Below are 25,123 nucleotides of genomic sequence, written 5' to 3' on the forward strand. Positions count from 1 at the left end.
TTAATTTGCAGTTAAATTTAAAATATTTTNTCCAGGGCAGAAAACAAGAAAGATGGATGTAAACGAATTAAGTTTTGTCTTCGGCAGACGATTCTTCCATTATTCGTCCGAAATTAATATTCTGCGTTCAGCAGTATAGGCTAAATACCAAATATTTGTATGTTGCATCTCTAATTTAGAAGGAGCAATTGTTGTTTATTTTTTAAAATTTAATTTTTAAAATTTAATTTTTTTAATTACAATTTTACTGTGTTGAGCATAATCTTGTATGTCTATACAATTTAAAAACTCCTTGAAAAAAAAATTTTTTTTTTTGCAATAACGGATCCTATTTGCAGAAATACATAAAAGCGGACCCTGGTTGAATGAATGTGAGTAATTTTTTCACAATTTCACGAAAAACGGACCTTTCACAAAATGTCTGGACAGACCCCTGATGGTGTGTATCGTTTTTAAAAAGTGCTTAAATTTGCTTATTTTCGATATTCTTTTTTTAAACGCCCTTACAGGTGCTTTTGTTATTGGATGTTTTTAAAAAGTGCTTAATTTTCCCTTTTCGAAAATGAGATTTTTTTTTCTTTACCATGTCGATTTTCACCACGTATGCGTGCTTTCCACATTGTTCTATTCAACGTTTTCACAATTCATTTAACCACATTACATTTCGGCGTACCATTGGTCCACGGCGTAGAAAAGCGTCAATCCTTTTACATGTTTGATGAAATACTTGCGAGTCCGCATGTGCGTCGACTGAGCTGGGTTCGGTGAGATTCTTGCACTTTCATATGCAACTCTGCTGCATTTTGCTAAATATTCTCAATTTCAGGCTTCATTTTCCGCCCTCTGATTTCGAACCTAAAAGTTTCTTGATCATTTTATTATGGCTAATATAGTCAAGAAAAAGAACTCTTTGTCAGAAACTAGTTATTTTATTATGATCGTGTAAAGTGTTTGAAAATGTATTTTGTTAATGTATATAGTGCTTAAAAGGTGTTTATTTTTTGTTGAAAGATTTGTCTACGCACCCTGTGTTTATAATATATGTTATATAATATATGGTTATTCAGAAAAAGGACGCTTTTGTATCTTGTCTGAGTTCGTAACTTAAAATGTCTGAATTAGTTAATTGGAATATTGAAATCACCCTCAGGAACCATTAAGATTGAGTTTTTCCCCCAGCTGTTTAGTTTATCAACTAAATTGATAAACTAAAATCTATTAATTATTACTAAGTGAACTGTTGTTATTATACAAATGACTGTAGTATTCACTTTAATTTGCAGTTAAATTTAAAATATTTTTTAATTAATCATTTATTTTCACATATAGGTTGATCAGTTAAATGAAGCTTTGGAAATATACTCATCAGAAGTTTTAAAACTTTGAAGAATATGATCTGGAATGTAAAAGTGCTGGAAGAAAGGTTAAATTTATTTCAATAATTGTAATTGAAAACTCTGTTTCATATTTGTATATTTCTTAACTGTGTCATTTGTATTTTTTAAGCTTTTTATTTAGTTTCCCATCCCAGCTGCTCGTCCTTTGTTGACAGCTTATCGTGCATCTACAACCCTAGAATACATTAGAAAAAAGTTGTAGTAACAGTAAAATCAAGGTATGAAAGTGTGATTCAAGGTATTCTTTTTATATTTTATTTTATTTGCATCCAATGTTGTTTAGTCAGATCACCGTTATAATTGAGATCAGTTTTTCTCCGCTTTTTTTTAAAATTAATACAGTCAAACCCCCTACAGTAAACATAATTTATAGTGAACTCCTGAATAGTGAACGAAATGTTCGCTCCCTTGCCGTGCTATGCACATATATTATTTTTTGTGGGTATAGTGAACCGAAAAAAGAGAGGAAATTGGAAATTATGAACTTTTTTCTGTCTTCGACTGATTTTTTGGTAATTTTGAAATTTTTACATAAAATACATAAACCCATTTTCAAAACCAGCTACTGAGTTGAATGTAGCCATAAGCATTATATCTTGTTTGCTTCTTCTATCTCAGTTATCCATTTTTAAAAATAAAGGCCATCCCTAATTTTTTTTTGTGCGCAAAACGAAGAGCAATTAAAAATAAAAGTTAACGCATTTTTTGTTACTACATATTGTTTTTTTTAAAAATTATATTTGTATTTCTTTTTATTGGTCATTTGATTAAACAATGCGTAATAAAAGGAAGTAGTTCGGAAAAATGAGTTAAAATTGTTTGCAGTACGGACATAATGAATTCCCCGTTAAAGTGAACAGAAATTTCGGTTCCTTGAACGTTCACTATAGCGGGAGTTTGACTGTAAAAGAAAAGTTCCGTTTTTTTCTTAGAAAGTTCTGCTTTTTCTATTGACTGAAAAAAAACTTCCATATTTCACCCTTTTTCCTTTCTAGGTTAAACGAATTTTAAAATTGCATTCACTTGATTTAAAATCATGGATCGCGGTTTATATACATACGATTAACAAGAAAACACATCGCAGTATTTATTCAGGACGTGATTTAACACTTAACCGGTCAAATGACCGGTTAAGAGCATCGAAAATGGGCTCATCGTTTTTGCACGTTTGACTTCATGACTTTTTCTAACAATTATATACAGTTGGTTACAATATTCGTTTATTATTTTTTTATATTTTGTTTGTTTCGAATAATACTTGTCGTGTACCTATTTCGCCCAGAACCGGTCGTTTGACCCGGAGAACAATTTTATTGCTTTCGAAGGTTATTGAATCAGAAATTACAATGTAATGCATGTACAACGTATTACACTCGATGAATTGCACATTTCTGCAAAGACTATTGCGTAGTGAGTTCACTGTCAATTCAAATTTCAAGAAAGTACTTAAAATCTTAGATTGGCATTTTTGTATAAGAAAAAGTGACAAAAACTAAATGTTTTGGTAAGTCGCTTATATTTTATTTTGTTGGCGTTACTTCATTTCTAATTAACTGTTAGTTTTTACCCAGAAAAATGTCGAAATATAGCGATATAGCCAAAGATAGCGCAAATTTTTAGAAAAAATAATATTAATTATAAGGATAATTGTAAGAATTATAGAAATAATAATGATTAGAAGAAATATGTTTGCGGAAAATGTACAATGGATGTAATGTAAGAAAATGCATTGAGCAATGAATTAAAAATTCTTATTCTTTGTTATACATAAAAATTGGCAATATATAATTTCGTTTAATTATAATAAAGTTTTTTTAAATTTATTTCCTTCCGAACGTCCACATTTCATACATTCAATCAAGAAACATAAAGTACCGGCTATGACAGAAATAGGTATAGATTAAGTGTTGGCATGTTTAGTGTTAATTCTTATCCTAGGTGGTGGTAATTTATTGTCATTCACAATGCTTATGGCTGTTTTTAAAGGATGCAATAAATTTATCAATAATACTTTTCAAAATACAAAACAGCAATGAATCAACCAGTGGTATCTGTTCATCGAATTCTGTCACAGCTATAATTCAGGGGGGGGGGTACTGTAGTGTGTCTACCGCTACAAAATTACGTTTACAATTCACTAGTATATAAGACACGTTCCTTTTCAAAAATGAAGGCTGACATGGTCGATAAATATATCCCCCCCCAAATATTTTTTTGACTATGACAGTATTCTCACATTATAACAATCATTTCTGCTCAAACTACGATATTGAGTATTGACTGTGTTATTTAATTTCTCTGATTTTTCATATCTGTTTTTATATTGATATTTATTCTTTAATTTCCTCTTTTCTAGTGAACTGGAGTGTGCTTTGATGTACCCGCTCTTTATTTATGTGTGCGACCTCTTGAGAATACTATCTGAATTTACTGATAAGGGTTGGGAGATTGAACTTTGAGAAATGCACTTCATTTTTAGTACGGTAAGTACCGATTTTCCTATTTTGACTATATTTTCAAAATTTTCTCCAGAAAAAAAATCCCTCTAACATAACTTTAACACTTACTTGATTCTTGTATATCTTCAACTTTCATTCTTTTGGGATCTTACCGGCATGGTGCTTAGCTTTTTCAAAAAGTGCTTAAAGGAGCTTATTTTCGATTTTCGTTTCTTAAAAGCCCGGAAAAGTGCTTTTTCCATTGGATGTATTTAAAAAGTGCTTAATTTTTCCCTTTTCAAAAATGAGATTTTGTTCCTTTACCATGTCGATTTTCACCACGTATATCAAAAGCGTGCTTGTCACATTGTTCTATTCAACGTTTTCACAATTCATTCAACCACAATCCATTTCCGCTTACCGTCGTCCATACCTTGAGAAAGCGTCAATCATTTTACATGTTAGATGAAATACTTCCGAAACCGCATGTGCGCCTACTCATCTGGGTTTGGTGAGATTCTTGCACTCTCGTGTGCAACACTGTTGCATTTTGCAAGATATTCTTAATTTCAGACTTCATTTTCCACTCTTTGATATTGAACTGGAAAATCTCGCAATCATAATGGCTAATATAATTAAGAAAAGAGTTCTTTGTCAGAAAACTAGTTATTTTATCCTGATCATGTAAAATTTTTGAAAATAATTTTGCCTTTTGTTAATGTATATAGTGCTTAAAAATATTTTTGACTGCTCTTTCGCAAATTTACTTGTACAAACAATTTGTTTTTTTACGTGAGATCAGTAGATGTACTGATTCAGTAATTTATGACAGTGATGCATAGTTACCGACTCCTTATTTCTTTTTATTCATTGAAGAACGTGGAAACTTAAGTATACTATCAAATTAGAGATTAAACGATTATTGGGCCACTATTCTACATTCGGTAAAGCTTTTTTTTTTGTGAGGGGGCGTGGGGGGAGGATGATTTAAATAGATTTAACAAGGAATACTCTAAAATTGTGTGTGTTTTTACACACTATTGGAAATACTTTTTACCTATATTTTTTGGGTTAATGACTACTAATGTTCAACTACGTAGCCTTGTAATTTTGAGCCCAATCCATGAGACAAGGGAACTCCTGGATCGAGTATTGGGAGAAATTTGCCCTTGTGGAGGACATTTTGATGGAGCTAACCAATAACTCTTAGATAGGGTGAACAAGCCTTCAAGTAAGAATTCTGACGTCACGAACAAGTGGATAACATGGTAGAAAAGAATGTCTTGCTTTTTCTTTTGTTCAGATTAATAATTTTGGGTCTCCCTTGCACGTCAGAATAGTTTTTTTAAGATCTTAATTGAAAGTGATAATTTAAGTGAATTTCACTTCATTATTTAAAATTCTTATGATGTTAAAACATATAAATCGTTTTTAGGAAAATAAAGCTATCGAATATTTTTTACTGTCATCCATTTATAATTTATATCTGTTGATTGAAAATTTTATATTTTTCATAATCCACTTTAATCTGAAGAATTTTTTCCTTAAAAAATATGTAAATAATGCAACAAAAGATTACATTATTTTATGATTAAATTTTTGTGCAGAAAATTATATTGCTTTACTTTCTTTCCACATCATTATTATGTAAAGAATAAATTTCGATTAAAAAATAATACATCATGTTAATAATACGTAATGTAATCTTTTCCTGCTCAAACTATAAACCATATGAAGTAAATATTTCTTAAAGTTAAACCCATACTAAATATTAATAATACTAAAGATTGGAAAAGTTTTTATTCACAATAATGCTGATAAACTGTACAAAAATAAAGATTTTTGTACTCTATTAAAAAATGCAATACTCATAAATAAAGATGAAAATATTATCCTTTTTATGAATGACAATCCACTATTCTGGCAGCTTCTTTTCAAAATTGTATATAAAGTCTTCATAATCTTTAATTTTGTCATCAGCAGACCATTGCTTAAATTCTTCTTCCCTTCTATTTTCAAGAGCAATAAATTCTTTCTTCTGGTGCTTTTCTTTTTGGGGGCCTTAATTCCTTAATTATTATTCCTTGGGGCCTTAATTCGGCAAGTAATGATGAGGTAAATTTGGGAAAATAGAGGGGAATGTATCAGAAGTTAAGTCTGTGCTCTTTCGAGGTACAACAAGTAGCGAACCATCTGCTCGTACTGCTTTATGTTCTCTTTCAATAAAGCGTTCTTCAAAGTACTTAAAACAGATAACTGTAGAATCAGTAGCTTGAAAGTCTTTTCGACGAGAGAGTTTCTCTCATCGATTCCTTCATTCTAAATCTTTTGGGAAACTAGTGATATTTGTATATGCTTCTCCTTCGTAACTAGAACGGTATCCAGGTACACAGCATGATAGTGGCATCTGCAAAAGAAATGCATATAGCATGTTCCATTTATTTACAAAAAATAAGTATCTAATTTGATATGAATTTAAAAAGCAAATAAATAATAATTAAAAAAAAACTCAATTTTATATATACTTCTAATTGAAAAGGCATCTAAAATTATAAATTAAATAGTATCATCATTATAATTTCAGGAACAGTTTTAACAAATTTATAACATATGGGTCAATCTAATGCTTGAAAAGTAAGAAATAAAAAAAAAGTATATGAAACAGATTCAAAATATCACGGCAAAATAGTCACATAATTTGTTTTAAAATAGTTACTTTCTGTAGCTAAAATGGTGAAAAAATATCTTATTGCTTTTCATACTTATTTCATGCAAAATTATGAACAAAACTAGTTTCAGTAATGGCTTTTATAGTCTGTAATATCTTTTCTTAGTGAGATTTATTTATTACAAGTAAAAAAAATAAATTTTAAAGATTTTTTACTTATTTGTTGTAAAAACAACAATAACAGAATTACTGCTATTTAATTAAAATCACGGCTTAATGTCTGTTAATTTTTTACACAGACAATTACACCTATGGATATTAGTGTAGTAGATAACATCACTTGATAGCATGTAAGGCATAAAATAATAGAAGAAAAAAATTTCACAAGTCGACTAAGTTTAAAATAAATGTACGACTTCATACACATAATGTTTTGAAATAAACTAAAGATGCAAAGTAATATTAAACCTATATTTAAATATTTATCAATTAATATATAAAGTCATAGCACATCATAAAATAATATGCTATGTTTAATCTATAGAAATTAGTTTTTATTATTTTCATTAAAAAATTATTTTATTGTTTTCACTGTCATTTATAGTACAATCATATGTGTTTTCATAAAATTTATATATAGATTTCAAAAATATTTGCTAGTAAAGCAAAATTAAAACTATATGTATTTCTAGTTTTACTTTATTGTATATAAATTATTTGAAGTACTAGACACAGTTACTTTATTGTTTTTTAATGTTATTAAAAAAATGTCAGGTAATTAAAAGAAAAGCAAAACAGTAGGTAATATAAGATATTTATGTTTACAAAATGCTTCAAACCAAAACTAATATGCAAATCAAAATAAAGCTACTTAAAATTTTAAATGTAGATAAAATCAGGTTTTAAGTTTAAAATCAGAGAATTTATTAATTTTGGAAAACTGGAAATAGACTAATTAAAAAAATTAAACGGTAATTGCTTTGATGTTTAAAACACTTTTATACACATTGATAGATAGTATACTTGCTTTTTATTTTACATGTTACGTAATAAGAAAATAGTCAATAGAAAATACTTAAAAATTAAATAAGACCTTATGTTTATATGATGTTTCAAACCAAACCAAATGGAAAATCAGAACTAAAACTACAGTATAATTTTAGGAACATAAATTAAAATTTTGTATATATGAGTAATCTGTGTTTCAAGAATTTAAAATTAGAAAAATTGTGCTAATAATTCAAAACCGAAAACAAGAAAATAAAAACAATTGTTTTTATATGCATGTGTAAATAATTAAATTTATAGGTACCAGACCTTAGTAAATATTGATGCATCAAGCATTGCCTACTATATTACATACCTGGTAACAAATAAAACTATTTAATAAAAGATACTTAATAATAAAATATGACTTCATCTTTGCTTAATGTACTTAATCGAATTAAAGCTGCAAAGAATTTTTAAAAATTTGAATTAAACAAGAAACTATAACAATTATTCACTACTGAAAATTTAAATTAAAAATTCAAACATTTAATATTTTATACATTTAATTTATATAAATTAATTGAGAGGTACTTATGTAAATATTATTAATATTTATTCATTAATATGTTAAATGTCAAATAATTATAAAAAAGTCAACTTAATACTAAAACTGCAAACCAAAATAAAGATGCTATGTAATTTTAAAAACACATATTAAGTCTTAAAGGAAGGTATAAAATCAGTCTTCTCAAAATTTAAATCTGAAAACTAATTATTCAAGACAAATTAGAAGAATAAGAAAATTTATAAAAAATTATTTTAGCATACATGTAAATGGATAAGTTTTATTACTTGATCTTCAATATTACATGCAAGAATAGTAAAAAAGTATGACATAAAATCTCATGTTTATGTTTCAAGCAGAACTATTCTTTATTAACATAACTATTTGTCATTGATATGTAGATAAATAAGATATTCAACAGAAATGTACTGTAAATTTTGTTTGTACTTAATATATTACAAAAAATAAAATATACAATATGAAAAATATTGTACAAATAAGAATTACAGGTTTTTCACATCAAAGAAGAGAAAAATGTAATATAGCGTCGAATAATCCAATATTTGCACGATGTAATGCTAGAAAATAGATTTAATGTAATCTAAAATAATTTAACTAATCTCAATTACTATGTAATCTGTAAAATATCTATCAAATAAATCATATTAGTATCTTTTATACAAAATAAACAGATAGAGTTAGCATTTTAATAACTTGAAAAGGAATGAACAATTTTTTTCGATAAGTTACTCATTGTTACAGGGTGTGATTATAATCAATACGCTTTTAATTTAAACGTTAAATGTGATTAAAACAATATAATATATCTAATACATTAGAATAAACATTTAAATGTATTTAAATAAGATAAAGTGAACTTACTTCTCAAAAGGTTTGCTTTTCAAAGATGAACACTTTTCAAATACGTCGCTTCCAATCGGTTTAAATGGCTACCTCAGTTCGCTGTCTTTCTTTTCGACCTTGTCCTTCGTCTACTTAAAATTTAACCCCCAGAGAGTAACGTCACAACTAGAGAGTAGAAACAATATTTCGGCTGGAACACCCTATCTCGGAGGCTTCGAGCTAACCCGCAGTTGCGTTACACGGAGAGGAAGACCGCGAGTACCTCGCATGGTTAGCCTGATGGCAAGGGGACTCTAACCCATGATCCGTGTACCACTGAGGATATTTCACGCCAGCACTGTGGTTGGTGCATGCCGGATGCGGAATTCGTATCCCCCTGGGTTCGCATTATTGAACGACGAACGCTCTATCTCCTGAGCAATCACGACTCGTCATTTTATTTTATTTTGAACCCATCGTTGAACAGCCGTAGCCTTGTAATTTTGAGCGCAATTCAGAAGACAAGTGAACTCCTGGATCGGTACCCCCCAGAGGTATGGATTTGTTATGGGAACATGGAGGACTTTAAGACTCGACATATTTAACGTGCATCAGTCACCATTTTCTACCATTTTCACTAATTCATTCTTCAGCTGGCAAGGATTGAACCCGCGACCTCTTGGACATCGGTCCAGCACCCTACCGACCAGGCTTTCCCGGTGTTTACACTGGTCAGGATAGCCTGGTACTCCCCGTATAGTAAATGGTTACTACTATACGTTAAATATGCCGGGCCACAAGGACCTCCATGTTCCCATAACAAATCATACCTCTAGAGATACTGATCCAGAAGTTTATTTGTCTTCTGGATTGGGCTTAAATTTATAAGGCTACTGAGTTGAACATTAGTAGTCATAAAACCAAAATTGGGTAGGCTGTTCAACGACTGTTGTATAATTATAACATTTAACGTTTACGCAATTCGTTCGACTACGATCCATTTCGGCTTACCGTCGGTCTGCCAATCATTTTACACGTTTGATTAAATATTGCCTTTTGCAAGAGATTCTCAATTTCAGAATTTTCAGACTTCATTTGCCGCCCTCTGAAATTGAATCGAAAAATTCTCTCATTTTTGCTGATCATTGGGATTAACTAAACATAGCCAATTTTTTTCCTAATAGCAAAGGAAAACATTTTTTCTCATGTTAATTTCATCGTTGATGAAGTGCTGTCGTCTTCCTCATTAGCAAGCTAAATGGCCCTCTCTCTCTCATTATGTATAGATTAGTACCATAATCTTTGAATTTGACATGGGGATCATTCACTAATTACGTATTTTGATGTTTATCCCCAGAGCAATCAAGAATTGAAAAACTTTATTGCCTCTTAAATTTCCGTCTCGCATTTATTCCTTAATTTAATAAAGATAAAAATTGATAGAGATTTTTAATAGCAATATTTTTATCTAAGGGACCATCCACCTATAATTTACCACATTTAAAAAAAAAAATTCTTGTTTTTAATTAATTTTTCTATTACTTTTTGTTGTTGTATTAATACTTTTAAAATTTTCAGTGCTCTTGATTTGTTTTATGAAAAACTCAATAATACTTAAAGGCAAGACTTAAAAAAGTATGGATTGTTTTTCGCAGCATGTCCTTATTTAGACTTTGTGCAATTAAACCCTACATTCAATCAATAAATCAATCAATTAAAAAAGTATGAAGTTAGTGGCTTTCGCTATTTTAAATGCAGCAAAAAATCTTATGTTACTCCAAAAAACTCTAAATTCTTCATGATTTTATTTAAAAACAATTGAGATAAAAAAGTTCAATCATCTCAAGTTTGTTAAATATTATGAATTTAGGGGTCATATAATAATTTACTCCTAAAAACATTTAAACAATAAAAATTATTAGGGGTCATTTACTAATCTACATTTGTAATACTAATTTATTTAAATTTTCTTAATTTGCTTAATTCTTTACATATCTCTATAAATTCGATATAATCAATAACATAATCTTGTCAATGTTTTGTTGAATATGCTTTTATAAATAACTTTCATTTAAATCTAAGAAATACACTTGTGAACCTTTATAAATAATAGTTAAATTAATTATAATTTTGAATAAATTTCTTTACCTTAATAAAGTAATTTGTATTGATTTAAGAAATATAATGGGTCGCTCAATATTAAATATGCTTAAAATTGTGTATTAGTTTTTTTATGGTGGCAAATGCAATTAAGAAAAGAGTTCTTTGTTAGAAACTAACTATTTAATCATGATCACATGAAGTTCTTGAAAATTATTTTGCATTTTGTTAATGCATATAAGAGGAACTTCCAACAATAGGAAGAGAAAATTTTTATTAGTGCTCATATTCTAATTATGATATTTTTTAAAGTGCTCACAAATATTTTTTGAGCACTTAAAAGCTGCTTTTTTTTTGTTGAATTTGGCTACGCACTCTGGTTTTAGCACATTAAAATCGATGATTAGATCAAAAGTTATTTAAGGGTAGACTCTTTTTAATTTTTCGCACTCTACATGCCATGTACACTTAATTTTATTCAATTTTTTTTATTAAGACAATAAAAACTTTTTATGAAAGTTTTCTTCAAAATTATGATTTCATTAATGCTAATTTCACTCTTTGCATATTTCGTCAGATCTCGAAAATACTTAAATCCAACAAAAATTTTACCCACATTAAAAAAAAAGGGTTAGATTCAAAACACATTTTCACTGACCAAGAAAACAATAGGCCACAAACGTAGGCGCAATGTGGGAAATTGTTAGACCACACGACAAAAAGTTCGGTCTAAAACAAGTTTTAACATATTTATGATCTAGAAAGAAAGGTTTGAGTTTAACCTCCTTATAATTTTTCTCTTCAAATAAAACTTCTGGCCGCAGCTGTCAACTGGTAGGCTCCTTAAGGATAAAGTACAGGGCTGCTGTTATTATTATCTAACCTCCTTATTGTGAAACAACAAATCTATTTGTTAAATATGAATAAAAATATGTCTTAGTCCATTAACCGACCAAACAACCACATGTTTTAATTTTTCTCTGAACATTAACATCTAGTGAGCAATTGTCAGCCTGTGAAAAAATTTTTGTTATTGCAAACGCCAAAAAGGTTACGACCCAAAACATCCTGTATCCAACTTCTGAAAAATTTATTATTTTGGTTAACTAGTAGTTTTTATTTGAAGTAACATTTGAATTTATACGTTATCCTAGCAGGTCACAATTTTTTTTTCGTTTGTGGAACCCTTAATAATCAAACTTCCTTCTGTGGAACCCCGATTTCATAAATTAAGTTCATTAGGTGAATATACAAACTAATTATTAAAAGCATTACTAATATGAAGGACTACCAATTATAAAAAACTACTAAAAGACAATTATAAATTTATGAACCTATAACGGGCTATTTCATTTTCGAAATATTTAATAGTAGGAATGAAATTTTTTCGTATCTTAAATTAGGTTTGATATCCGACTGTTGAATTAGCAAGCGGAATCTAATCTAGGCATAGATTTGTTTTCAGTCATAAGCTAAAAATGAATGAAATAGGCCGTTGAAATGAAAACTAAAAAGAACTTATTGAAATTAGTTGTTAGGGAAGCACATTTCTTTATTAACGAATTTAGTTTTGATTTGAAGATCGTAATGGGAAATACTAATGCAAATTTCTGTAAGTCCATCAATACAGAAATGTATTTATTGTTTGTATTTATTTTTTCATAAGTATGTGCTTTTTCTTCTGTCAATTTACTTTAAATAATTCAGTAAAGACATCCGAAATATTAAGTAAATAATGATTGTGATAATGATGATGTAAATAATGATTAAATAAATAATGATTAATGTACCTAAATATAATTGTGGGTTTCAAAAATGTTATAAAGTTTAAAGTCTCGGTAACCCTTTAAATCTTCCGCGGAAGCAGTAACTTTAGCCCTTCGAAGAAAATCGTGATTGCTCTAAAAATTTTCCTCGATCATCATACAGACATAAGTTAAGATCACAACAAAATGTAGCGAATTTTTAATCTACGTGGTGCGTAGCGTTTTTAAAAAGTGCTTAAAGGTGTAAATTTTTAATTTTTGTTTTCCAAAAGCCCTAAAAGGTGCTTTTTGTTTTGGGTGTTTTTAGAAAGTGCTTAATTTTCCCTTTTCGAAAATGAGACTTTTTTCTTGACCATGTCGATTTTCGCCACGTATTATTCAAAAGCATGCTTTCCACATTGTTCCATTCAACGTTTTCACAATTCATTTAAAAGCGTCAATCCTTTTGCATGTTTGATGAAATTCTTGCGGGTCTGCACGTACGATTACTGAACTGGATTTGGTGAGATTCTTGCACTCTCATGTGGAACTCTGCTGCAATTTGCATGATATTCTCAATTTCAGGTTTCATTTTCCACCCTCTGAAATCGAAACCGAAAAATCTCTCGATTTTTTTATGATGGATAATGAAATCAAGAAAAGCGTTCTTTGTCAGTAACTAGTTATTTTATCATGATCATGAAAAGTCTTTGATAACTAGTTTGCATTTTGTAAATATTTTTAGTGCTTGAAAAAAGATTTCTAGTGTTTACAAAGTATTTAAAAAGTGTTTATTTTTGGTGAAAGATTTGGCTACCAACCTTGATCTAATAAACAAGAGAACAAATCACACATAGAAAACTGGAAATTTACACAAAAAGAAAATTTATACAAACATGTCAGTCATCTTGTCTTTACCTATTAAATAGTAAATCGCATGCATGCATTGTGAGGGAAAGAAAAAGCAATACTTAAGTTTAATGATTTTTAATTCATTTTTATTGTTCAGTGTATATCTTATAGAAATAAGTAATCTCAAGTCTTATAAAAACGCAGTAAAAACTTATGCCACCTCTTCTATGCTACTCACATGTTTCTTTTGCACCATGCACATATTCGTTATTTTAATTAAAAGTATTGTGAAAATATTGATAAATTTTTATTTCATTTTGTGAATTGAAATGCTTAATAAAACTTTGCTTATGCTTTTTGTTATCTTTTCAATTTACGCAGGACAATTCGTGGCCCTTAATTTTTGGACAGGGATGTTAGGGTGTAAATGCTGTCTAATGTGGAGTAACATAATTCTGGTAAGAAATTTTTTCTCTTGTTTCATAAATTAAGATGTCCACGTAACTTTTATTTATCAATCATGGTTCTAAAAATATTTTAGTTTTGTTCTACTTGCAATGGAAATATTTTTTTATGGTTTTTTAAAAGATTTTGATGCCATTAGTCAACTTTTGATACGTGTTTCTTTTACTAGCTTTCTTTTCTTCTCAAAACAGTTAACTGCAACACAAACATTTTCTCTGAAACTACTGCTCCAATTAACTTTAATTTTGTTGAACACATTTTTTTTATATTTAATGAAAAATTTCTGGAGTGATATAACCTATAGAAAATTGCTGAAGATAATTGAATTAATATTTTGAAAAACACCCTCGCGTGCGCGTTAAATTATTGAAAAGCGTATACTAATTACTAAAAAACAGCGATCATTAATCTAATGAGGGATCTTAAGTGTAAAAATCTTAGAATCTGACTCTTTATTTTAATTTTTAAAATCAACTGAAATAAAATTTGCTGTAAAAAAAAATCAATCAAGTTTAACCATTTGACTCAGATAGAACATCGGTTTCCCTTTTATACATTTTTTTCTGACAATCTAATTACAAGTAAAAATATATTTTGGTATTTTTTTAATTATAACATCAGTCTAATGGTTACTAAAAACATCTCTTACTTTATCGGAATTATATTTATGCTAAAAAATACAATCTAAAAAAGTAGTTCAAAAATTTTTATCCTTGATATTCAAAAATTTATTAAAAATTGATTTTAAAATTATATTTCAATGATGAATAACTGTTTCTCTTCGATCTAAATAACTGCGAAGAAAGGAAAATTTTAAAAATTGTTTGGACATGAGCCATCCGGCATTTCATGCTGTATTTTATAACCATAAATTGTTAAAATGCTAAATATGATATTTTCACTCATTTTGATCTAAATTAATACAAAATTTTATGAAAAATGTGTTTAATAAAAATTCTGCGTCATTGCTAAATTTTAAAGAAAGTAGTAATATGAAACACGAAAGTAAGAAATAATTTATTTTTTATACTTAAACAATACAGATTTTTATTTTGTTACTAAACATTTAGTAGAATTATGATAGAAATTAGAATGTAAAATAAGTGTATAAAGCATTTCCAATGAGCAAAAAAATTTTACTTTTCAAAACTGATTTTTTTTTAAATTTTAGCAATTATTTTGCGTGTACAAATAACAAAATTTAAATATTTTTCACCGATGACTTTTTTAATTTTCATCAATTCTTCGATGCATAATCTGAAGTTGAAAATGGTTAAATGATTTTAAGATCTTTATCAATGAATAATGAACGTTATTTACTTTCAGCAATGTTTATTACGAATTAGCAATAGGTCACACATATACATAAACTGAAATTATTAATAATGATTTTATAATAAACGCTAAAAAAATTAGCACCCCAGACACTAAATATAATTATGACCAAAAACAAGTTCAGCTGATTTCTGACCATGAAATTGAACAGGAAATTGGACTTAGCTTTCAAAAATTAGCCTATCGTAGGAAATAATTAATGAAACTTTTTGTTACCTACCCCCACCTATAAAAAGTTAGGTATTAAAAAAATATTAACTCAACTAAAAGGCCTGGATAGCTTTGCTGGTAGGGCACTGGACCCATATCTAAGTGGTCTAGAGTTCGGTCTCCACGGACCGAAGACTCCCCGTGTAGTAAATGGTGACTGATGCCCGTTAAATCTGTTGAGTCTCCAAGTCCTCCATGTTTCCATAGCAAATCAATACCTCTGGGGTTACTGATCCAGGAGTTTCCTTGTCTTCTGGATTGATTCAAAATTTCAAGGCTACGGAGATGAACATTAGTAGTCGTAAGCCCTAAAACTGGGTCGACTGTTCCTCGATAGTTATAAAATAAAATAACTCAATTAAAGAGAGCGGCGAAAACAGTTTCTTAATAAATTTTTTTAGTTAACTAAAAATCCAAGACTTTTCAAGAGAAATTTCAAATTTAACAACGCAGAGTTAGCGCATAACAGTAAGGAAACGAAGGAAATAAAAATAAAAATATGACCACCGAAGCCGACGTCTTCAGGGGGTACCGGCCCCGGTAGCCATAAAACAGAACCATTTCTAATTGAGGGAAAAGCAAATGCCTAAATTCTCAACTCCCTCAATACTCCGATGGTTTTGTATAGAAGTCCAGTATAAAACATGAAATACAAATAACCAATTTAGAAAAGAAACTCAAACAAAATCATCAGAAAATAAAAACTCACTTAACCAGGTCAAACATCGATTTCACAAGCAAGCCGAATGAAAAGGAAACACTAAAAACTAATGTTTTATGGCTACCGGGGCCGGTACCCCCTGAAGACGTCGGCTTCAGTGGTCTTTTTATTATTTTATTTCCTTTATTGCTACTTTTTTTGAAATATCTACTGCTTTCCAGCGCGTTTTTTTTTCAAAAAAGTTTTATCTATTTAGTATTAAAAAAATTTTGTTTTCTTTTAGTATCCCATAACAGTGACCCTATACTTAGCATCAAAAACTTTCATTTCAAAAACGTTAGTTTTTGTAAAAATAAAAAAATAAAAAGTAAAAAAATATTTTAAAAAAAATATTGCTCCAAAATCTTTGGTTAGCCGCCTCGCCAATAAAAAGTAATGGCCAAAACGCTACTCAAGCATCAGTTTTACTTTGGCCCCAGTTTTTCAGTACATTTGAGAAAACGTAAAAAGTGGCTTCGCAACTATTTTTCTTTTTATTGCTATTGCTATAAACGCTAAAATAGAATTTTCGAAAATTGATAAAAACAAAATTTATTTTTGAAAATATTTCGTTGCAATATGTACCGTATCATGCGAAGATGCCAAATATAACTCAACTTTGATTTTTTTTTCTTTTGCACTTCAGAATTGGGCTAAAATTTGCTTCAATAAGAACATGCACCGAGGTTTGGTTTAACATTGGGATGTCTGGATTTTTAAGTATTGGTCCTAGAAGGACTTCCATTATTGGAACAAGATTCCTTTCTATCTAGGACCAATATTAAAAAGTATAAACACTCCAATATTTAACCAACATTATAAGCCTATAAGGGACCTAGATAGAAATGCTTGAACACTTCAATCTCAGTCCAATATCGGAAGCTATTCTAAGCAGGGTATCTGCGCACCTGGAAAGTCTTGAAAATCATGGATTTCAGTATTGAACAAAATTTGTCCTGAAATGTCATGATTTTAACTATTTTTTAAAAAAAAATAATAATGGATTTAGGTTGCCGAAAAGTCTAATTTTTAAAAGGGAATTTACAGCCCTCCCCCTCCAATTTCACGAAGTCCCGAACCGTTAAAATTTGCAACAAAATCCCCATTCATAGTTATATTTTATTAAAATATAAAATGTTTTTATCCTGTTCTTTAAAAATTATGGTGTTCTTTCAAAAAATGAAAGAAAAAACATCATTTCTAGAGCGAATTATCTTTTAAATTTGTGTGATTTCAAAATTTTTGTTATTTTTTATTTAATCAATTTAAAATTCTAGCTAAAACAATCTTTAGTGGTTGCTCTTTGTGGTATTCTCTCCATTCAGCTCTTTATTCAAATTAAGTAATCTTTTTAAAAAGGAGTAATCTCGATTTACTTTTTAAAAATTTTGAGAAATCTAAGATGAAAAATCATCTGCTGGAGGTTCTCTACTACTGGGTTCTGTAGAAAGTTTTCCTTAAACGTAATTAAATTTAATTATCATTTTAATTTATAATTTGTTAAACACGAAATCAAGAAGAAAAACTAATTTTATTTTAACCTGTGAAATAAACATTAAGAAATTAAACTAAATTTAATTAGGAATAATAAAAGATTGATTTAGCATATCTTTTAAGTTTGACTCATTTATTAGAAATATAAGTAATATAGTCTATTAAATGTAACAACAAAAAAAAATTTAAATTGGTTTTTACTTTACAAATAAAAATTGCACTAAAACATAAATAGAGGAACATTTTTTGAACCTGCAGTAACTGCTATTTTTATTCTCCAACCTAGTTTGTAGTTTGCACTGTCTCAGCTCATTGGTTTGGCAAACTGCTGCACTCATTGACTTCTGGAAAAATAGACAGCATCTATTCTTTGGCTCCATGGTCAACCTATCAAACAGTGTTTTGCTAGTGTGAGGGAGATTTGTCTTTAGTCTATTTACGAATTAAAAAGTACCAAAATAATGAGTGCCAGTAATAAGAGTAGATCATCATGGAATAAAGTGTTTAATAACTAACCATCACATTACTGTCTAACACAACATATGTTAGACATTGTTATTAAAGATTTAAATGTTGACAACATTAGTTCTTTTATAATGCAATTTTTTCTTTCTTCATTTTCCTGTGTTTTATGCATTTTGTTTCTTTTTCAAAGTTTTTAATGTAAATGCAACATTCACATACATAAATGCTTACTGGTCCTTAAAAATATATAAATATTAGGTGTATGAAAAACATAGAATTTTTTTTTTGTTTGTGTGGATGGGTGTTTATTGAAATTTAGTATAAATATGGCAACATTGAGTAGCAAAATGGAGCAATGAAGACATTTATTTACATGACACATAATTTGAAGAAGAAAAGAAATATTCAAGAATTCGTTTAATTTATGAGCATGGTAGCCAGGTTAAGATATTCCATGTACATTGAAGCATAATAATATTTATAACTTTAACATAAAATTACTTTTATAAACTTTTTGAAATGAAAAAAAAACTTTGAAAAACCTTATTTAATAATTGTATACTTTGTTCTCACTGCCCCATATCTCTTGTGAAGCATAACGATATTTTCGAATTTTATTATTACCATACCTGCCAATTGTTTGCTTTACTCCTGTATTTTACGACTATCACCTGTCAACCCATATATTCTAAAATTTCTCTGTATTTTTTCAAGAAAGTTATTTAAAGAAAAATTTACCCAATAAAATAACCGCTGATGACAAAAATACTTCTCTTATTCTTCAACAGATAGTGCTATTGCTAGCACTGCAGTACGTTGAGTGTTAATAGTTTAAGTATTCCTTGTAGTTAGGCTAATTGTTGGACGTTTTCGTGGTTTTCACCGCCATCTACTGCAAAGACGGGTTAGTTCCTTCAAAAAGTTCTCCACGAAGGCAAATTTTGCCCTGTTCTTGATTGATCCAAGAGTTCCCTTGTCTTCAAGATTGGGTTCAAAATGACAAGGATACAGAGTTGAACATTAGAAGCCGTAGACCTAAAATTGGATTGGCTGTTTAACAACGGTTATAAGATAATTTATAAATAATGGTTTAAAAAATCATCTTTAGATTAAGATTTATATACATATTATTTTGCTAAATGTAAGTTCTTATATTATTTTCAATTTTGAATCTCTCTTTTTGACTTACATGATTATGCATGATGCATCAAAACTTTACTCGTAGCCTGATAAATGTCGATAGTAAAATCTCTGTTATTTTATTTGTTCAGTGTTGTCAGGTATGTATTACATTCATATGATTCATTGTTTTGAAAGTATATGCATTTATTTTGCAGCTGCTGTCAGTTCCTTGGCTTAGTTTGGCTCTCACTGTGATGAGCTTTTCCCACATATTTTAGTACTTCTGCAGAGGAGTCTTCTTGATTGTGATGATGAAGTGAGAGACAGAGCAACCTACTATTTTAATATCTTAAATCAGAAGCAAAANATATCTTTTTTTTTTTTGCGGACTGTACATCTCTTTTCTTTATTTAGTTTATAAATAAAGCTTTGAAATTTATATTTGCAATAGTTTAGTGAAAGTAGGTATGAAGTGATGTTTTAAAAAAGCTTAATTTTTCAGTCTAAAATCAACTATGCCAGAGATTGTTTCCAAATAGTAAATATGTACAGTTTCCTAATTGTCCAGGGTTTCCACTTCACAGGGGAAATACAGGGAATTTTAAAATCACCTGAAATAACAGGGAATTTTGATTTTTTTTTTCTCTACAATTTTGGAAAATACAGGGAAGTTAGTTTCTTTTCGTCTCTGACAAAATGGTGACCCACTCAATGCATAATCTGTGAGATAGGATGATATTCCAACTATACTAAACTATTTCATTTACTATAGCATTATTTAAATATGTTCATCTGTTCCTTTTTTTTCTCTAAGTTTTTCCAGCAATTAAAACTAGCATAGTTAGACTAATATAGCTCACACAAGAACACAGTAATTGCGTTTCCTTTTATGATATTGTCTATAATGCATAGTGCATAGCGTTTTTTAAAAGTTCTTAAAGGTGCTTATTTAAGATTTTCGTTTTTTTAAAAGCAATTAAAACTGCTTTTTTCATGAGGTAATTTTAAAAAGTGCTTAACTTTCACTTCTCGAAGATTTTTTCTTCTTTACCATGTTGTTTTTCGCTGCGTATTATGTAAAAGCGTGGTTTTAACATTGTTCTATTCAACGTTTTCACAATTCATTCAGCCACAATTCGTTTCGGCATGCTGTTTGTCCGTAGCGTATAATAGCACCCATCATGGTGACATATTTGATGAAATACTTGGGGGTCTGCATGTGCGTCTACTGAGCTGAATTAGTTGAGATTCTTGCACTCTCATGTACAACTCTGCTGCATTTTCTCAAGATAATCTTAATTTCAGGCGTCATTTTCCACCCTGTGATGAACTGAAAAACCTCTCAATCTTTTTATAGTGGCTAATATAATCAAGAAAAGAGTTCTTTGTCAGAAACTAGTTATTATGATCATGTAAAGTCTTTGAAAATTCTTTTGCATATAGTGCTTAAAAATATTTTTTGAGTGCTTAAAAAAAGTACTTTTAAGATGCTTATTTTTTGTTGGGAGATTTGGCTACGCACCCTGCAATATGCACAGGGAATTTTTTTTCCCAGATTTGAGTGGAAACCCTGGTACAGTTTTGAAATTTATATTAGCAATAGTTTAGAGAAAAAAGATTTGAATATACAGTGTTATATTTTGAAAAAGCATTATTTTTTAGTTTAAAGATGGTTTCCTAAAATGGTTTCTAATGTGAACAGTTACCTACTTATGCTATATTGTTTCAAGCTGATGTTACTAAATTTATGTAAATGCTGCTTGTCTTTTTTTTCACTTATACATGAAGTACACATCTGTACAATTTCTATTAAAATGAAATTAATCTTGAATACAAAAGTATGGTTGAAAGCATTAGATAAGGCAAAAGTTAACTGTCGGTACTACCCCTGGGGTTTAGTAAGTCACATTAAGGTTTCGGTTCATTTAAACTAGCAATATGTGGATTTGTAGTTTAATGGTAAGGTAGACGGATCATGGTTTAGAGTCCCCTTGTCATCAGGCTAACCGTGGTAAGTTCTCGTGGTCTTCATCTCCATGTAAAGCAAATGCGGGTTAGTTCCATCAAAAAGTCCACGAAGGCAAATTTCTCCCTATACTTGATCCAGGAGTTCCCTTGTCTTCTGGACTGGGTTCAAAATTACAAGGTTACGTAGTTGAACATTAGTAGTCGTAAGCCCACACACATTGGGTCGGCTATTCAACGACGGTTATAAAAAATGCTCACAAATAAGGATTTTAATTGATAAAAAAATGACTTACTTCCACTTAGTTAAGTAAGTGCTCTTCAAAATAAGAGTTAATTTAAAATCATCTCTGATATTTTTAATTTGATATTTTCAGATCAATTGTCAGCAGTTCCGGAACTCTCTTCATTGAACTTGGGTCCATTGTTTAAATCTTCGCTTCCTATTGAACTTACTGAATCCGAGACTGAATTTGTTGTTAGATGCATTAAACACACATTCACTAATCACATTGTGCTGCAGGTAAGAAACAACTTTTTTTCTAGTTGAACCTCAATCAGTCATTTCTCCTAGGACCATTCACTGCAAACAATAGAAAGTTTATATTGAATACAGAAAATTCCTCATTGTTTCAAAGCAATTGCAAATATACATTGTTAGTAATGGTATTGGGTCTGTACTTTACCAGTTTCTGCAATGCAAGAAGTTTTATCAACTGATGCATCAGCACCAAATGTGATGTTTGAGGAATATTCACCAAATTATTAGTTTTTAGCTATTGGTATAATTTCTGACCCCGTGGCAGATTCGTGGAGGCATTGTCGCAGAACAATACCGAATTCTTGCAGAAAGATTTTTTCCCTTGTAAAGTTAAAAAAATTTTCTTTTTTGCAGAAATTTTTAAAAGATTTTATTCTTTCTTCAGAATTATATTTTAAAGATATCTTTCTCGTGCATCTGAGTGTGGGTGGGGGAGTGTTTATGATTTTTTTTATTCTCATTTGAGAATAATGAAGTAAACAATTTAGTTTTCTTTTCTGCTGAATTCTATTTTTATGCATTTATTACTATTAATTTTCACATAGTTTTTAAAAACCAATATTTTTAATACGATATAATTTTTTACAACTACTGAATCTCACAATGAAAACACGCATTTCGTAACCTCTTTTTGAAGAGTCCGGTTTGTGTGATTTCGCCGTTGATCTTTTTTTTTTTTTTGTAGTTTTAGCTACGGATATCACAATTTTTTTTAATAAGATATACAAAATGCAAAAAAAGGAAATAATTAATGTGTTTTCCTCTTACAAAATGCGAGAATATTGCCCATAATATTAGAATAAAAATAGTATTCAGTTTGAAAAATTCTTTTATTTTATTCGAAAGATTCTTTTTTTTTTTTTTTTTTTTTTTTTTTTTTTTTTTTTTTGAAGTTGACGCTTCTGTTACTTGAAATTAGTAACATGTGTATTAAAAGTACCTAGTAGAAAGATATTGTAGCAGAAAACCGAAAAAAATTCTGCCACAGGGATTTGTGAACTATAGATGTAAAACTCTGATAGTCTCATAAACTGTCTAAACAGGTCCTTTTAATGTAATAAGAATATCATTTGTTATGGGACTATAGTGTATCTACCACTACAAAAACAAAATTACAATTCACTAGTATATACATCTCATCTTTAGCTCTATGCTCCTGACCTCAGTGTTCCACCTCATTGATCCTCATCTCATGATGAAGAGGTAAAGAGCCATCTCGGCCTTGGGCACCCCGACCAACCGACAAGACAAGACTAGTATATAAGACATGTTAACTCGATTCTATGTTGGGGTATCTATTCATAGATGAAGGTTGACATTATTCATAACTCCTCTCCCCACATGAGTGACCTTCGGACAAGGTGCGAACACGTCTACCTTGACAGAAACTCCCACTTCGATTTGAACACGCTTACTTCGACGGATGGTCCGCTTTGAACAGTTGAGTTGTGACTGTGACATTATCCACTTCCTAATGCTGTTGCTACTCAGTCTCTATCACACACAACATCGGCCTGTATACACTCGACTGCCAATGCTAACACAGGAGAGACTACAACCGTGAACTTAATACAGCTCTCAAGGTCAGCACTTGAAAGTGCGACAGCGGCTTCACACAAAACAGCAATGAATCAACTTGGGGTACCCGTTCATCGAATTCTATCATAGCTATAATTCTGGTGGGGAGTACTGTAGTGTATCTACCACTACCAAAATACAATTCCAATTTAATAGTATATAAGACGTGATAAATCGAGTCTATGTTGGGATACCTTTTCATAGATGAAAGTTGACATTGTCGATGACCACTATCCCCACATGGGTGACCCGGACCTGACCATTGAAACAAGACAATACATCTGGGAAAGCAAAAGATGTGGGAGGGATGAAATGTTGTTCTACTTAAATATAATAAGCGCCCTTACCTTTAAGAAAGGGGTTCTTGAAATTGGGAGGGAGATATGAAGTGTGGATTGATTAAAATAAACATTTAAAATTAACGATTTAAATATTTTTTGAATTATTTATTTTAGAGAATCATTTATTCTAATTATTATTTTGAATTATTTATTAGAGAATTATTTTTATTTTTTTTAAATTACTGCTCTTTTTTCTGCCTTTTTATTTTTTATTCACCATATTCAATATAAAATGAAATTTATTTTATTAATTAAAGGTATTATCACGCACAGTAACCTATATAATTATTCCTAGCATAGAAGTTTACAGTTTTCTTCTTGTTATAATTCTGATATCTGCTTTAATCTTCTGCATAAAATCTTGTCAGTAACTTTATAAGCTAAAAGTACTTAAAATTCGTTCAGCTTAGAATGCATTGTTTATTTTATCTCTTCCTTTTAATGAGATTTGTTTTCTTACCTAACAGCTTTAGTCATCAAATTTTTTTATCCAAGAGTACGTTTGAAATTGTTTTTTAGAGAGTTAGTTATACAATCTTCAAGAAATGTAAAAGCCCAAAGAAAAAGGGTGCATCAAAAAAAACTATGCATTGTGTTCTACTTTTCAACGCTGATCCTCGCACAAAGTCGTGACTTCTGATGCAATTCGCTCTTTACTATTCAACATCATGAAGCCATCATAGTTTTCTTTTCAAGATAAAATCAACATCTTCGTAGCTAGATGAAATCAAAATTATCTGCGTCAGCTGGCGCAGAGATCCTCTCGCATGTTATATCGCTAAATCACAATCACCTTGTATCGGCGGCTTAAATCAGAATTCCGATGCTTGCAAGAAACTACAGCAACTATATAGCCATGGCGATGTATATATTAAATCGATAGTTTGCGATTTATGGCCCAGTCCTAATCATCAGATGATCATTGCTTATCTATTCGAGATCCACAAAACGTTATTATTTTAAATCTATGTTGTTATTTTAAATCTATTAAGGTATTGTTTTAAACTAGGACTTGTTTTTCCTAAAAAGGCACTCTGGAATTTGAATGTCTGAGATATTCAGAACCCATAGTTTATAAAATCTAGCAGAATCACTACAAAATGTGCTTTTCTTCCATTTCAATTATAAAACGAAAAGAAAAAACAATTTCAAACGTATTTTTTTGTGATTAGTTTTCTCAGAATTATTCATCCCATAATATTAAAATATTGCATGTTATAATGATGTGCTATTAATGCAATCTTTCTACAAAATATATTTTCCTGCATATAGTAATAAAATAATTGAAAATCTCTTTAAGAAAAGCACT

The 25,123-nt window shown here is 29.7% G+C and overlaps 1 long non-coding RNA gene across 1 annotated transcript; it reads left to right on the plus strand.

Moving 5' to 3' along the window:
- The first annotated feature begins 1,328 nt into the window (after nucleotides 1-1,328).
- LOC107443274 (uncharacterized) lies at nucleotides 1,329-19,749 on the plus strand. The gene is made up of 5 exons (XR_001583962.3): nucleotides 1,329-1,423; nucleotides 1,507-1,615; nucleotides 3,754-3,880; nucleotides 13,980-14,056; nucleotides 19,605-19,749. It is a non-coding gene; the product is annotated as an uncharacterized lncRNA (long non-coding RNA).
- Nucleotides 19,750-25,123: the final 5,374 nt, after the last annotated feature.

The sequence above is a fragment of the Parasteatoda tepidariorum genome, chromosome 9 (assembly GCF_043381705.1).
Source record: "Parasteatoda tepidariorum isolate YZ-2023 chromosome 9, CAS_Ptep_4.0, whole genome shotgun sequence".
Classification (NCBI taxonomy): domain Eukaryota; kingdom Metazoa; phylum Arthropoda; class Arachnida; order Araneae; family Theridiidae; genus Parasteatoda; species Parasteatoda tepidariorum.